Below are 15,150 nucleotides of genomic sequence, written 5' to 3'. Positions count from 1 at the left end.
GCATCAAACCATACGCCAAGGTTTTTGACTTCCTGACGGGGCATAGGAGCCTCCCAAAGACAAGGGGGCCACCACGCCGATGACCATGCGGAAGGGCTCCCCCCCACCACGAGCACCTCTGTCTTGTTGCCATTTAGCTTAAGGCAATTCATGGACATCCATGTAGCAAGGTCTTGCATGCAGGCCTTGAAACTGTTCGAAGCAAGTCCGGGTCCTCGTGATAGGGAGATGACCAACTGCGTGTCGTCTGCGTATGACACGATTTTCAGACCATGGCTCGCGGCAATCGAAGCCACTGGGGAGATGTAGAGATTGAACAGGGTTGGGCTCAGGGACGATCCTTGGGGAACGCCCTGTCCCAAACCCATGTCTCTCGAGTAGTGGTCACCCAGGCGGACTTGGAAGCTTCTCCCAGTCAGGAAGGATTGGATCCATAGGAGTGCAGCTTCAGATATACCTCCGTTATTCAAACACTGTAGCAAGTTGGCATGAGCTACAGTGTCGAATGCTGCACTCAGGTCCAATAGGATGAGGGCCATGGTGTGACCCTCATCCGCCCCCTGACGAAGAGCCTCCACCGCTGTTAAGAGTGCGGACTCTGTGGAATGACGGGGACGGAAGCCGAATTGAGTGTCATGTAATAATGCCGCTTTTTCGACGAAGTCCATCAGTTGTGAGTTGACCAATTTTTCGGCTACTTTGGCCAAGTAGGGAAGAAGTGAAATTGGACGTAGGTTCTCTAGTTTCTCGAAACTGATGGTCGGTTTCTTCCTTAGGGGTAGGACCACCGCCTTTTTCCAGTCTTTAGGTACAATTGAGCTACTAAAAGATGTGTTAAGTAGATGTCTGATGTAGGGTTCTAATACCACCAGACTGTCTGTCAAACGTTTAGGTGTGGTAGGGTCTCGAGGAGAACCCGACTTCACGGATTTACAAATTTTTACGAGATCTTCTGGTGGTGGGATAACAAAGTGGGTCAGTCTGAGTCTATCACCCCATTCCCTGGGGCTTTCGACGAATTCTGCACCCGTTATAGGCTGTGTTGGGAACGCTGCGTATATTTTTGCTATTTTCTCAGAAAGAAAATTAGCAATTTTATTGCACGCGTCGGGGGAACAATTATCTGGGACACTGGATGATTTCCCGCTCGAGAGAGTTTTGTAGAGCGAAAACAGCTCTTTTGTGGAATTGCTGGCTTCATTAACTCTAAGCGTGTAGTATGCTGTTTTGCACTTTCTAATTAGACCATGGTAGAGTCGCCTCTCAGTCAAGTAGGTGGCTCTAGATTCTTTAGAGAAAGTCTTGCGCCATTCTCTTTCGAGTTTCTTCAGTGCGGTTTTCAGGGCTCTAAGTTCTTCGTTGAACCATGGGGCTGTTTTTTGAACACGGCCCCCAGATTTGGTTTTTTGAAGAGGAGCAGTGCAGTCCAGTGCCTCAGTGATACGATTGCACAGATTAGTGTTGGCCGTGTCGGCGTCAACCCCCCCCGGGCTCCCCCCTTTAATCAGTGCCTCGCAGAATTTATGCTGGGAAAAGGTAGCCCAGTTTCGTCTAAGATGATGCAGCAAAGCTGGCTGCGGAGGTCTATTTCCAGGGATACGAATGGTGAAGGGAACTAAGTAATGATCCGACCAGGGGATAGGAATAGGGGATTTGGTTTCTACTTCCCCCCAGTTAGCAAATATGGGATCCAAAAGGTGACCCAACTGATGTGTTGGACCGCTCACAATTTGAGTCAGCTGGAGGGCGCCTAATGCCTGACTGAAGTTCGTACTAATACTGTTAGATGGGTTATTGAGATGTAGGTTAAGGTCTCCAAGTACCAAAAATTTATTGTTACATAAAGCGGTCTCCATGATACCTTCAACTAGACTTTCCTCAAACTTGGCAATAGGACCAGGGGGTCTGTAGATTAGCATGCCCTTTAGCGTGTAGCTGTTGTTCACTTTAATAGTGAAACTCCCAGCCTCACTGTCCAGGATAGGGGCGCTTTCAAATTGGCATTGCAAGCTTTCTCGGACTACAATTGCAATGCCCCGTCCCCTGCCAGTGGGTCTGTCTTGTCTGTGTATTGTGTATCCTGCTGGAAGTGCCTCAAGGGCATTGACTGTAGAATCGCTATCTAGCCATGTTTCTGTAAGAAACATAAGGTCCCATTTAGTTTCAGAGAGTAGATCAAATAGGTCCAACTTATGTTTTCTTAATGATCGCACGTTAAGTAGTCCACAGTGTATAGTGTAGTCCATGCTGGTCGTGTTCCTGTCAAGGTCAAAGGAAAATTGGCAGTGTTCACAGCCTGTAGTGTTTTCTACGTGTAGTTTATGCTTGCATGACACATTAAAGTTGCGGCGTAAGGCAAATAATGCCTGCTTACTCCACCGTATGTGGTCATCCTGAGGGGTATGGGGTATGGCCCTGGACCGCGTATGATCGCGGACGGGCGCAGACGGGCTTGGCTTAGGCGCGACTTCGGCGCGATGCCGGCGCGCCCGCTGCGCTCGCCCGCTGCGCTCGCCCGCTGCGCGTCCGGAAAGGGCACATTGATATGGGGGCGGAAGTCGTGGCCTCACGAGTGGGCGTGTCTGTAGGATCGGGCGCGCGAAAGGCGGCAGCGCGTTTCCCTACCTGCAGCAGCGCTAGGAACAGCTGAGCTAAGCTTCCCAACTTCCCAACAACTACCAGGTCAGTAGGTGCTCAGGGGGTGCAAGTGCTCGTTAAAATACACAACAAATGACAAATTTTAAAATGAAATCGAGAACAGACCTCCCGGCTTCCGCCTCAGGAGTGTTTACAAATGTTATGGCGCGCTTGTCAGTCAGCGCGACTATAAGGCCGAGGAGAAGTGGGCGTGGCCTCAAAGTAGGCATGGCCTCACGAGTGGGCGTGTCTGTAGGATCGGGCGCGCGAAAGGCGGCAGCGCGTTTCCCTACCTGCAGCAGCGCTAGGAACAGCTGAGCTAAACTTCCCAACTTCCCAACAACTACCAGGTCAGTAGGTGCTCAGGGGGTGCAAGTGCTCGTTAAAATACAGTAGGCTTCCCTGTGAGTCACAGGTGTGTCTCATGTTTGCATTTCTACCATAAACTCATCCAATTAAATAGTTCTTGGAGCCCTTTCATCCCCGGCCAGTCAGTCTCACATTTAAGTAAATGCCATCATTCTGCTCTTGGTATTTTCAGTCAGCCTCATGCTTTTCCAAGTAGGTTCCGGTGATCCATCGCAGGGCTGTAAAACGGCCCACGCAGAGGTAGCCCCATCTTTACCCCTCGTTAAGAGCCATCTAGCGTGATGCAGGGTGATGCACCCCCTCCTTGCAAGCAGCAGGGGTCGCTAGTACTGGTGCTCAGACCCCTGCGCATCTTGTAAACGCCTCTTTCCTACATTCAGTGCAGTGTTCGCCAGCACCAGGCTTGCCACTTCTACTGATTTATGTAGGAGACGCCCAGATTTAATGAAAAGGGGCCTTATTTTAGCTTTTACCGTTTAAACCTTCTTCCTCCTCTGCACAAATTTATGGGGAAATAAATGCGCCCAAAATTGTGAACGAGGAGCAAAGAGGAGAAGGTGAGAGAGGGACAGCAGGGAGTGGTGGACTGTCGGGGGAGGAGGAGGAGGAAGCACAGAGTGAGAGAGACAGAAATACTCCAATGGGCTGAGCGAAGACGTGATTGACAAAGTCACAAGCCAATGGCTGAAAACAGTTGGTCAATAAAGCCAAAGGTTGTTGATATCTGCCCCAAGGCCCTCTCTATGCAGAGACGTTTTAATGCATGGGCAAAGTGGGCTCTGGCCCAGGGCCCCAGCCTTTCAGGGGGCCCCCTGACAGTCAGCTCCATTCTCCAGAGTTTTGCCCTAATGACCTTGAATATTTCCTAAACAGTTTGTTTTAAATTCTGTTTTCCTTTCATTTATTTCTTATGTACCTGATGTGTGAGAGTCTAGTACAGCCATTTTGCAGAGAAATGTTGCGTTTGTTTCATGCAATATACATAAAAAACGTTTATTTTAGATCAAAACAAGGCCTAACATATAAGAAATGGGAGGGCGTCACAGAGATTATTTGCAGTAATGTTGGTGAGCTGCTGCTGTGTTACAATATTGAAAACACACATAACTATCCCTGAATATTAGATGTAAACACATTCAGGGCCTTATTTATGAGAAGTGATGCATCGCTGTGTGAAAACAGGAATGCGTCACTTCTTAGTGCGCCCTCCTTGCGACATGATGGATGTGTCATATTTACTGTATGACGCATCATGTCGCAAGGAGTTACAGATATGTCAGTATTTCTGACGAATCTGTATGCACAAAAGTGATGCATTGCTGGGGTGTGTCTGAAAATAGACGCAACTCCAGAAATGTGTCCTTTCACATGGGGCAAGCCCCATGTGAAAGGGCCTGCATCAGTCTTATGCCTGCTGTGTGGCAGGTGTAAGATATTGACGCAATGGGGTCCTAGAAGTGGCGCACTGAGTTCTCATAGATTTCAATGCGCCACTTCTACGAGGCATTTTGCGGGGCAACACCCACCCTGCATACATTATGCCTGGCGCAGGTATAATGCGGTGCAGGGGTTTACAAAGTGAAGCATCTGCCTAGATGCATCACTTTGTAAATAGGGCGTAACATTGCACATATTTTACGCTGCCGGTGCGTCACAAAAAGTGACGCACCAGCGGCATAAAAGTGAAGCAAGGCCTCATAAATAAGGCGCTTAGAATTTGGACGAGTGTTCCTTTGCACTGTCAGGGACCTAATGAAATGAAATTGTGTATTTAATAAAGCGCGCAGCTACTCAGACTAGAGTGTCCTGGCACATGACAGTGGGAGGAAAACATGCGTAAAAGACCCATCAGTTATCAAAAAGCCAGGTTTTTAAGTTCTTTCATGAAAGAGAGTAGGTCTGTGGTTAGTCTCAGAGACTCAGGGAGGCTATTCCACAATTTTGGGCTTAGAAAGCCGTGGGATCTGCCTCCAATGCGGGCACTGCATATTTTAGGCATGATGGCCAAGTTGGCATTGGAAGAATTTAGGGGTCTAGATGTTGTGTAGCGAGTAACGCGCTTATTTATGTAGCCGGCTCCTAAGCCATGGAAAGCTTTAAAGAAGATGGTCATCACTTTGAAGTCGATCCGTTCTTTTATGCGGAGAGACTTAAGAATAGGGGTCATACTAGATCTGGGTTTAGGTCTCAGGATGGCTCTGGCTGCCGCGTATTGTACCACTTGTAGGCGCTGGATAAGGGATTTGGAAAGACAGAGGTACAAGCTGTTGACATAGTCAAGCTTTGATGTCACCAGAGTCTGCACCACAATCTTTCTGCTCTCAAGCGGTAACAGTGGCAGGAGTTTTTTTTAGCATCCAGAGTATGCCAAAGCAAGCGCCATTTAGATTTTGAATTTGAAAGTGCATGGAGAGTGTCTTGTCTATGACAATTCCTAAGTTTTTGACTTTCACATTTTGCGCGGGCGGGGCAGCAGATCTTTTGGCCACCAAGCGCTCCAGTCAGGCGTTTATGGATTACCAAAGAAAACAACTTCAGTTTTGTCAGGATTGCACTTCAGCTGATTGATCTTAAGCCAGTTAAAAACCTTTGTGAGGCAAGACCTAATCATTGCCCCGTCAAAGTCGGTTCCTTTTTCACACGTAAAAATCAGCTGAGTGTCATCAGCGTAGGAAATGATTTTGGCGCCCTCTTCCTCTTCCAGAAATGCAATGGGGATAGATAAATATTAAAAAGGGTAGGACTGAGAATGGAGCCCTGAGGGACACCTACATTCATGGTCGGAACCGGGGATGAGAAAGGGGGGAGCCAGATGTCCTGAGATCTATTTGCCAAGAAGGATGACATCCATGTTAAGGCGGTCCCCCCCAAGACCGATGTTAGCAAGTCTCTCCAGGAGCCTCTCATGTGGGACCATATCGAAGGCCGCCGACGTATCGAGCAGTATCAGAACAGTCTTGCCTCCCTGGTCCAGCTTACCCTTGAGAAATTCAGCCACTTCCCGCAGAGCGGACTACGTACTGTAGTTAGCCCTAAAACCGGATTGGGACTCATGAAGGAGCTTCCCATCTTCAATGTGTTTTAGGAGGGCCTTGTTTACATGCTTCTCTAGTACTCTGGAGAGGGTCGGAAGAAGGGAGATTGGCCTGTAGTTGGCAGGGTCCGTCGGTTTGGCGTTAGCCTTTTTTATCAGTTGAAGAATCTTAGCATTCTTCCATAATTTCTGCATGTTGCCTGAGGAGAGAGAAGCATTTAAGAGCTGGTTTACTGTGGGGTTTATTGTGGGAGCTAATAGGTTCAAGATATTCCCTGGTCAGTAGGAGAGCCAGACTTAATGCTTTGGAGAGGGGTCAGTGACTCTTCAAGCTGAAACTCAGGGAAAGCTAGTAAAGATGGAGGATCCAAGAGGTGAAATTTACTATTAGAACTAAGGTAGAAGGTCAGTTCTTCTTCTGAGATGTTAGTGAAGACTTGTTGGATCATGCAGATCTTTTTGTGGAAGAATTCAACTATTTACTTAGACCATTCTTCAGTGCATGGCCCTTCCTTTGTGCCGGCTCTCAGGGCAGTAAAGGATTTAACTATGCTAAAGATTTCCTTACTCTTATTTTGGGCATTTTCTATCTTGGTTTGAAAGAGGTTTTTCTTGGCTGCCTTCACGAGAATGTAATGAGCTTTTAAGGTGTCTTTATACACCTTCCTGTCCTCAGGTAGATAGGATTTACGCCATTTCCGTTCAATTGTTCCACAATTTCTGTTGCGAGATCTAAGGGAATCGTTAAACCATGGAGCTGGTGGGGCTGACCTCTTTGAGGAGCAGCAAACAACCAGTACCACTGCATCAATGTTGGTTCGGAGCCATGAATCTATTGAGAGGGCGTCCGAGTCGGGGCAGCCAGACAGCTCTGGTGAGGAACGACCGAGGGCGTCTGCTAACATCGGGATGGATATTTTATGGAACGTCCTGTAATTAGAGACCCTCTGCCCTGTGTTAGCTCAAGGGGCTGTGGCAGAGTTGGGGATGACAAATTTTTATAGGAGGTGGTCAGACCAGGTAATGGGAAGAGGTAGGCTCACTGATATGTCAAAGTTGTGAACGATTTGGTCTAGGGTATGGCCCTTCTCATGGGTGGCCAAAGAAACAGATGGAAACATGTTGCAGGCCTGCAGTGCCTCCAAAAAGGAAATTGTTTGAGGGTCTTTTCCATTGTCCATATGTATATTGAAATATCCCAGAATGAGGCAGTTGTTGTATTTTAAGGCCAGGGAGGTGGTGGCTGTATTAAGCGTAGTAATAACATTTCCAATAGCACTGGGAGGTCTGTAAATCAGAAATCCAGCTATGCTATGATGGGGGATAAGGTACAGCAGAAGCCTAAGCAGTCTAGTTTTTTATTGTAAATTATGGCAACACCTCCCTCCTTCCCATTCGATCGGTCCCTCCTAAGAATGTTATAACCTGTAGGGAATGCCGAGGTGATAGAAGGGTTGGAGGCTTCAGACAGCCAGGTCTCAGTGAGAAATAAAAGATCAGACTGTTAGTCTAAAAGTAGGCCATAAATGTATGGTTCATGCTTTTGTATAGAGCGACAATTTAAAAGGGTGGCCTTTAAGTCCTCTGTTTTCTTATTGTTTTTACACTTATTGTTGCGTGGGAGGATATTGGGTGAGAGTTTCCTGGGCTGGAGGATAGTCCAGTTGCACTTATTGCATCGAAAGTCTACCTCTAACCTCGGATCAGCGGCTGTACAGTGACATAATGGTCACCGCCTAAGGCTAAGCAGTTTTTCCCTATTGCAATATAGTGGAAGAAACTCACCGGAGGGGAACTGGGCAGCATGGCTGGCGCCGAACGCCTCCGGGAGCAGACAGGCTTGCCTTCGGTGCCAGCGGCGCGCCCGCTGTGCACGTCCACTTAGCGCGTCCGTTTGCATCGGGAATATATAGGCTAATGCCTATGATGCAAACTGGATCGCCAATGCAGCTGAGGAAGCGGAAACTGCATAGGCATAAGTGAGGAGCACGATAGTAGCCCCAGCCCTCCGCACACTCGGCGTATCACCCGCGGCGGACCAGGACTGGAGGAAAAGCGAGATGCGAATCGAAGCAGCTAAGGAGGTGTAGGCAAGCAGAATCAAGTAAAGTGCAAGGGCGCATAGGGAGGAGAAATTGTTAAAAAGCACAGAATAATTCAGCCACACATATACAATTTTAAAAGTATTAAAAACATAGTAGCAGGGCAGGAAACCCTGAATCCTACACCTATCAGCTGCACGCATCCGTTTGCATCGGGAATATATAGGCTAATGCCTATGATGCAAACTGGATCGCTAGCGCAGCTGAGGAAGCGGAAAGTGCGTGGGAAACATGGGCTCAAATTAGATCATAAATTCAAAGGTGTCCTGAACAGGGACCCCCAAAATATGTTTGGCCCAGGGCCCCCCAAATCCTTAAGATGTCCCTGTCTCTATGCACATTCTAGCAATAGGCAGGGCCACTGGAAATATAGAGCAGGGTGAGCCAAATTATGTGGCAGGGTTGAAAAAGATTACATGACAAGAAAACGCGAATTATGCGGTGGAATGCCACACAGTTTATGATAGCGTTACGTCATTATTTTGTCATGTTTACACTTGTTAACGCTGTCTGGGCATTGGTTGCACCTTATTAGTTCCCAGTTTAACACTCAGCTATGACAATAAGTAACAGAAATGTGAGCCCTCAAGCTCTGCAGAGGGCCTTCCACTGCACGCCATCACCTGTCCCTGTGCTTTTAGTAACTTGTGAACGGTTTGAGCTAGAACAAATTATTTTTGTTAAAATCTGTAGCTCATGCAGTAGATGGTGAATTCTGTGATAAATGCAACAAATCTACAATTATGCGAAAAACGCTGCCGCCGCACAGCCGCATAAGTCTAGTGTCCCTGGCAATAGGTCAATTCGACTGCTGCGCTGTCAAACCTCAGACCTAAGCATGTGGGTGCCACACCCATTGTGAAAATGGCCTGACATATGGTGAGTCCAGGAGGCGCCCCGCACAGGGTTGTTGGTGCCAGAATCTTGACAAGCCATATCCACGAGCGAGGCGTTTAGAGTGACAACATTCTGGTGTGTTGTGTAGCGAGTTGTACGTGCTCCGACTCTTCGTGTGCTGGACCCGCGGGGAGTGACACCTCTCAGCTGCCGTCACCTCAGACGGTGTCACTGGACAGTATTTCATACGTTGTGAGCCGGCTTGTTGATGGTGCCTTGTTTAAATTGTGAATACACAATGATACGTTGGTGTGTGAGAAAGGTATGTGTTTTTCTGCACACGTCGAAACAAAACGTGGTGCACTTGAAGTGTGTGTCACCGACATAGGACTACATTTGAACGCGATGTGTCTTCTGCAGCGTTTTCACAGACAAAGAGATGGGTGTGTTCGCTTTTAACCACCTTTAGTGCCTAAAAAACTGACCACGTCTCTGACGCCGGAGATGTGGTTGCACATAAGTGGGAGGGGCTTGTGTTATACTATTTTTCACCACAAAATGCAATCCGTGCGTTTTAATCTGCTTTGCTGCCTCCTGAATGAGGGGAAATATTACATGTCGGAATGGCTTTTTGTACAGCCAGAAAGACTCCTGGGCGACCTGAACCAGAAATGCAGAGCCATGAAGTTGGCACCTGGTACAACCCTGCGTGTTAAGGTCTAAAGATCAGCTCTCTGTGGTGGTTACAAGACACTCGCAGAGCAAACCTCCCGCATGTACAACTAAAAGCAGTCACATGTCATTGTAAAAATCTGATAAATGCACACGGCGCACTCTGGTGCACGGTTTGCCACTACACTGGTATACTCTTGATTGTAACAATAATTATTTGAAACACTTCCTGTTTGTCAGTTGGTAAGATAGCTCAGTGGGTTTACACGCTGTTTGCAAAGATCTGTGAGTTCACGGCAGGTCGCCGATATGAAGCCTTGTGGGTTTTCTCGGCATTTTGTCTTACTGCTAAATTTGAAAAGGTGAGAATTTGAGACGAGCTAAAACAAACTTCTTTTACAGCGCTAAGAATGACTAAACAGCAGGATCAAGCGCTGCACACGATGAAAAATGAGGCTACATTAACTCATTAAATCACAAACCTTCATGACATTTGACCTTAGAGGCATTTATGAGTTAAGGCCCTAGACGTAAAGCATTCACACTGAGTCATGCTGCACACCATGGAAAGAACAGGGCTAAGAGGTTGAAATGGTGAGATCAAACCTGCTGTCATCCGCACCGTGCTCAGCTGTCACACCCGCTCCATGGCTGCTGATGGGGGTAATGATGAAATTCGTGCCGCGGCGCTGTCATAGGTAAAGTCCCACCTCTGGGGTGCAGCGAAGCTTCTCACTGAGGGGTGTCCTGACATCCACGGCTGCTCCCTGGCCCCGAGCCTCAGGCCTCTGCGCCCCGGTGCTACTCCCCAGGTAAGACGCCCCCGCCCCCTCCCAAAGTGCCTTCCTTTGACATTGCACAGAATGCGGCCATTGTGCAGAGACACAGGGAGGAAAACGCCCTGTCTATTGAGCCGTCTTCAGTTTCTGTGCGTTCACCGGGGTGTTTGTCAGGCGGACAATGGATACACCTCGTACCCAGGCCTCGGAGGCAAACACGCCATCTCCATAGCACCCCTGGCAGGGCGCCTGGGCCTGGCGCCTGGACCCAGCCCGGCCGATGACTCTGCTTAAACCGAGCACAAAAATCACGGGTCGGACCGGGCCCCGCACGGCCTGATGTAGGGGGTTTGGAGTTCGGCCGGTGGGGTTTCCACGCAGCGCATCGGTGGAAGTCAAGGCGCTAGGTTTTCTACCCACCTCGTTTATGATTGCTCATCAGGGCGGGTGGCAGCATTGTCTCACCCTAGAGGCCCTTATCACAATGGGGCATACCGAGCAGGGGTGGTGGAATGCTTGAATGAACCTCAGCCCTGGATTCTTAGCAGACAGGTGCATGCACCGATCAGATTGTAGCGCACTCAGAAGTATTCCTTCCTCTAGGGATGAATGGATGACGTTGAGAAACAGGCGAGCAGTGTTTCATATCAAGCATAGCAAGTTTGAGTTTGCGGTAAAACTTAATAAAGCGCCAACTCAGGGAATCAGGTTTGTCTGAGAGGAGCGCGCAACCCGCCGCCTGCTAGTTCAGGGTGACGGTCTGGTCAGTACTCTGAGGGTTTGGGGTTCAGGTAGGGGCTCCGCAGGGCTTTAAGTGGGCCGGGTCTCTAGTACTCAGTCAGCACCGGCACTTCTAAAAAGCAGGTGCTGAGACGGGTCGCTACCGGGCTCTCCATGTTTGCCCTCACCGTCGGGGTGAAAAAAAAATCTCAACTCTGCAGCAGTGCCTTTGAGGTGACGTCAAAGAGACTGGTTATAGTTCTTAAACTGTCTCATCATTTCAGAACGGAAGTATTTTCAAAATTATATGCAACAAAGCCATATTTGGACTGTTGCTTATGCATCTTTTGCAGGTAATAGCCATTGACAAAGGCAATAGCCATAGCTTGTTGTAGGTAATCATGCATTTTGCATACTATATCTGAATTACATCCCCGAAGCAGCAGAATGCTAGTCAGGTGGCACACTATACTAAGCACAGAATTTTTAGCTTAGCTGGTTTAAGCTACGCCCTTAACTGTATCGGTCACCCAGTTTTTTTAATCCCCCTTAAAGCCCTGGTGCTCCTGACAGAGACTGAGGGTTGGCACAATGTCCAGTCTGAGAGCTGATGACGTCATCACGAGATTAGGCAGTGGCCCTTCATTGAAGCGAGGCACGTGGCATCCTGAATAGCCTACGCCCATGTTTGGAACCCTGGATTTCCTGATGAAATGCGGGGGGGGGGGGGGGGGGCGGGGTTGCATCAGTGCAGTAACTGTGGTAGGGAACATGTGTAGTGTTTTACGTAGTGGTGAAAGTGGGAGACGGGCAAGTACTGATAAGACACTGAGTTAGGCCGAGGGGGTGAGAATGTTGTGGGAATACAGTTATGGGTTCAGGGGGCCAAAGGTCACACATGGGAGAGGTGTTGCACGAGGCCAGGTTTTCTGTAGGGCCATCTGAAGAGGCAGCTCGACTGAGGGAAAGGGGCAGACAGCCCAGGAGCCTCTGGCTTCGGTCCCTTGCTCAGACCCTTGTCAATGCAGCGGGAGTGAGGATGGTGTGTGCTGGCAGGAAGCCACACTGGTGCATTCATGGGCACAAGTACATCTGGTGTGTGCTGGCAGGAAGCCACACTGGTGCATTCATGGGCACAAGTACATCTGGTGTGTGCTGGCAGGAAGCCACACTGGTGCATTCATGGGCACAAGTACATCTGGTGTGTGCTGGCAGGAAGCCACACTGGTGCATTCATGGGCACAAGTACATCTGGTGTGTGCTGGCAGGAAGCCACACTGGTGCATTCATGGGCACAAGTACATCTGGTGTGTGCTGGCAGGAAGCCACACTGGTGCATTCATGGGCACAAGTACATCTGGTGTGTGCTGGCAGGAAGCCACACTGGTGCATTCATGGGCACAAGTACATCTGGTGTGTGATGGCAGGAAGCCACACTGGTGCATTCATGGGCACAAGTACATCTGGTGTGTGCTGGCAGGAAGCCACACTGGTGCATTCATGGGCACAAGTACATCTGGTGTGTGATGGCAGGAAGCCACACTGGTGCATTCATGGGCACAAGTACATCTGGTGTGTGCTGGCAGGAAGCCACACTGGTGCATTCATGGGCACAAGTACATGCGACACCACAAGAGGTAAAGAGCGCACCATAGCAGGTGTTACAACTTTTATTGAGCGCTCGAATACCCAGAGAGTATCTTGGCGCTGCCAACACTGTGGCTGTAGACCGGGAAGGTAAACGAGACCCAATATGAAGAATTAAAAAGCCTAGTCTTGAGGGTCTTTCTGAAAATCAGAGATTTGGGGAAGCTTTGATGTGTAAAGAAAGCTCATTCCAAGCTTCAGCGTCTCCTGCACAAAGCTGCGGCCGCCCCAGGTCGTGAGCTTGAATCTGGGCAGGATCACGGTTTGGGCGAAAGGAGATCTCAGTGGCCTGTTGGGAAAGCACCAGTGGAAGCTGCTTTTGAGGACCAAGGGCCCTTGATCATGCAGGCTTCATAGGCAATACATGAGGGCTTGAAGGCAACTCTCTGCCTGATGGTCAACCTGGGCAGGTTCCTCAGAGGTTTATCCATAGATTGATGTTCAGGGATTTTCAGAAGGAGCCGAGCGGCTCTACTTTGTGAAGTCTGTAGCCAGTTCCGCACGTGTTGGGGTGCAGTTAAAAGCAGACTGTTGCAATATTCAAGTCTGGACACAACAAGGGAAGTAACGACGCCTCCTGAAGCTGAGGACGAATACAAGGGGGTGTCTTCTTTATCAGCCTGAGAATGTGAAGGACTTTGGAGGTGACCGCATTGACTTGGTCAGCAAGAGACAGTTTGTTATTGATCAGGGCACCCAAGTTGCGGGTTTTGTTGACAGTAGAAAGGAGGGCACCCATGTCTTGGGGGCACCAGGCGGGCATCCAAAACAAGGGCTGCGCTCCAAAGAGCAGGACCTCTGTCTTTCCTGAGTTCAACTGGAGGCAGTCCCCAGCCATCCATTGGTTGGCGGCCCGCACACAATTACAGAAATTGGTTCCTGTACTCATTGTGTCATTGGCAAGGGAGGCAACAATTTGCGTATCCTCGGCGTAGGAAGTAAGAGAAAATCTGAACAAATTCATGAGGTCTGCCAGAGGGGTAACTTAGATGTTAAACAACGTTGGGCTTAGTGAGGGCCCCTGAGGGACCCCACACGGGAGGGAAAAAGAGTGAGAACACACATTTTTCTAGACAGACAGCTTGTTTGCAACCATGAAGGAATGAGCCGAGACGATTCAAGGCAGTGCCAGTGATACCAATGCTTGCTAGACGAGCTAGCAGTCTGCCGTTTATTGATTTATTTATAACGTTTTATATAGTGCAAACAAGATCCCGAAGGATATCCGAGCGCTTTACAAAAGGATGGAAGGAAGGTAATAAATGCAATATCGAGATCAAAAAAGAATAGGAAACATGAATAATGACAGTACAAAGGGGTCAAAGGAGAATAATACAACAGGTAACACACAGCGGGCTACGAAGGGGGCAAACGATGAGGTGAAGAAGAGTGGCATCAACTGGTGGTCTAACAGTTGCAGGATCAGAGACTTGGAGCGGATGATCATAACCCATTTCAGGTAAAAACTTGTTCATTAGGAATCTTTTGGCTTCCAGTTTGAAAGCAGCCGTGGAGGAGATTCTGCGTACTTACGGTGGGAGAGAGTTCCAGATCTTCGGGGCAGCGCCGGAGAAGGCTCGGTGGCAGGTTCTCTTTTTGCTATAGATGTGTGGTTTCAAGAGGAAAGAGTTTGCACTTCTTGAGGGTCTACCACCCCAGGATAGTTCAAGTTTTTGCGCTAGGTAGCTGGGGTTTTGAAATGGAGGGCTTTGTGTGCCAGGCAAGCCATCTTTAGCTGAATTCGAGCTTCGATGGCAAAGATTTTTTTTTTTAGTGGTAGTAAGAAGAGTTAACAACTGGGCTGTGAAGTGCATGTTTTTAATCGCTTAGTGCATTACTTATGTTCTAAGATTACTAAATTCTACATGTTGGAGGCTCCATTATATCCTAAAACTATTTGCACAGTTTGTAGCAGTCTACCTTATAATGTGTGTAATGCAAGAATAAATTAAGGACTTACACTTTCACAGTGCTTTTTGTAACATGCTGTGACCTAGTAGCACTAAAAATCCACAAGCCACTTTTCCCCACTGCACCAACCAACTTTAATTCTGTGGCTCTCTGGTTTCACACAGACCTCTGCACTGCATTAACTAATAGAGGTTTCCTAATGTACTAGAGTGCATTTCCCACCGAGTAACAACTTTTATTTTTTATTTTTTATGAAGCTACCCATTATTTTATAAGTAGCTGCCTGATGGTGAAATACCTAAATAACTAGCAAAATATTTTGGGGCTGATTTATGAGAGGCTTGAGCCGCCAGAGCATCATTTTCTTTTAAGATTCGGCGGCAGAAGCGTCGCAATCGTATCTATGAGGCGACGCAAAGTCACCCTGCGTGGCTACGAGTGC

At 48.4% G+C, this 15,150-nt stretch overlaps 2 protein-coding genes across 4 annotated transcripts in view; one reads left to right on the top strand and one right to left on the bottom strand.

The window, feature by feature from the left end:
- LOC146797315 (uncharacterized) overlaps positions 1–10,506 on the bottom strand; it is a 102,313-nt gene extending 91,807 nt beyond the window's left edge. For 2 of the 3 annotated variants that reach the window (XM_085624309.1, XM_085624306.1), the window contains exon 1: positions 10,258–10,506. The gene's annotated coding sequence lies outside the window, so the exon portion shown is untranslated. The remainder of the gene's footprint in view (positions 1–10,257) is intronic. The other variant, XM_085624311.1, reaches the window with a different exon arrangement.
- The window catches only part of LOC146797314 (uncharacterized), a 421,742-nt gene that overhangs the window by 72,230 nt on the left and 334,362 nt on the right, over positions 1–15,150 (top strand). The window lies entirely within an intron of this gene.

The sequence above is a fragment of the Triturus cristatus genome, chromosome 9 (assembly GCF_964204655.1).
Source record: "Triturus cristatus chromosome 9, aTriCri1.1, whole genome shotgun sequence".
Lineage (NCBI taxonomy): Eukaryota > Metazoa > Chordata > Amphibia > Caudata > Salamandridae > Triturus > Triturus cristatus.
The sequence above is the reverse complement of the archived record's forward strand: the minus strand, read 5'-3'. Positions and strand labels throughout refer to the sequence as shown.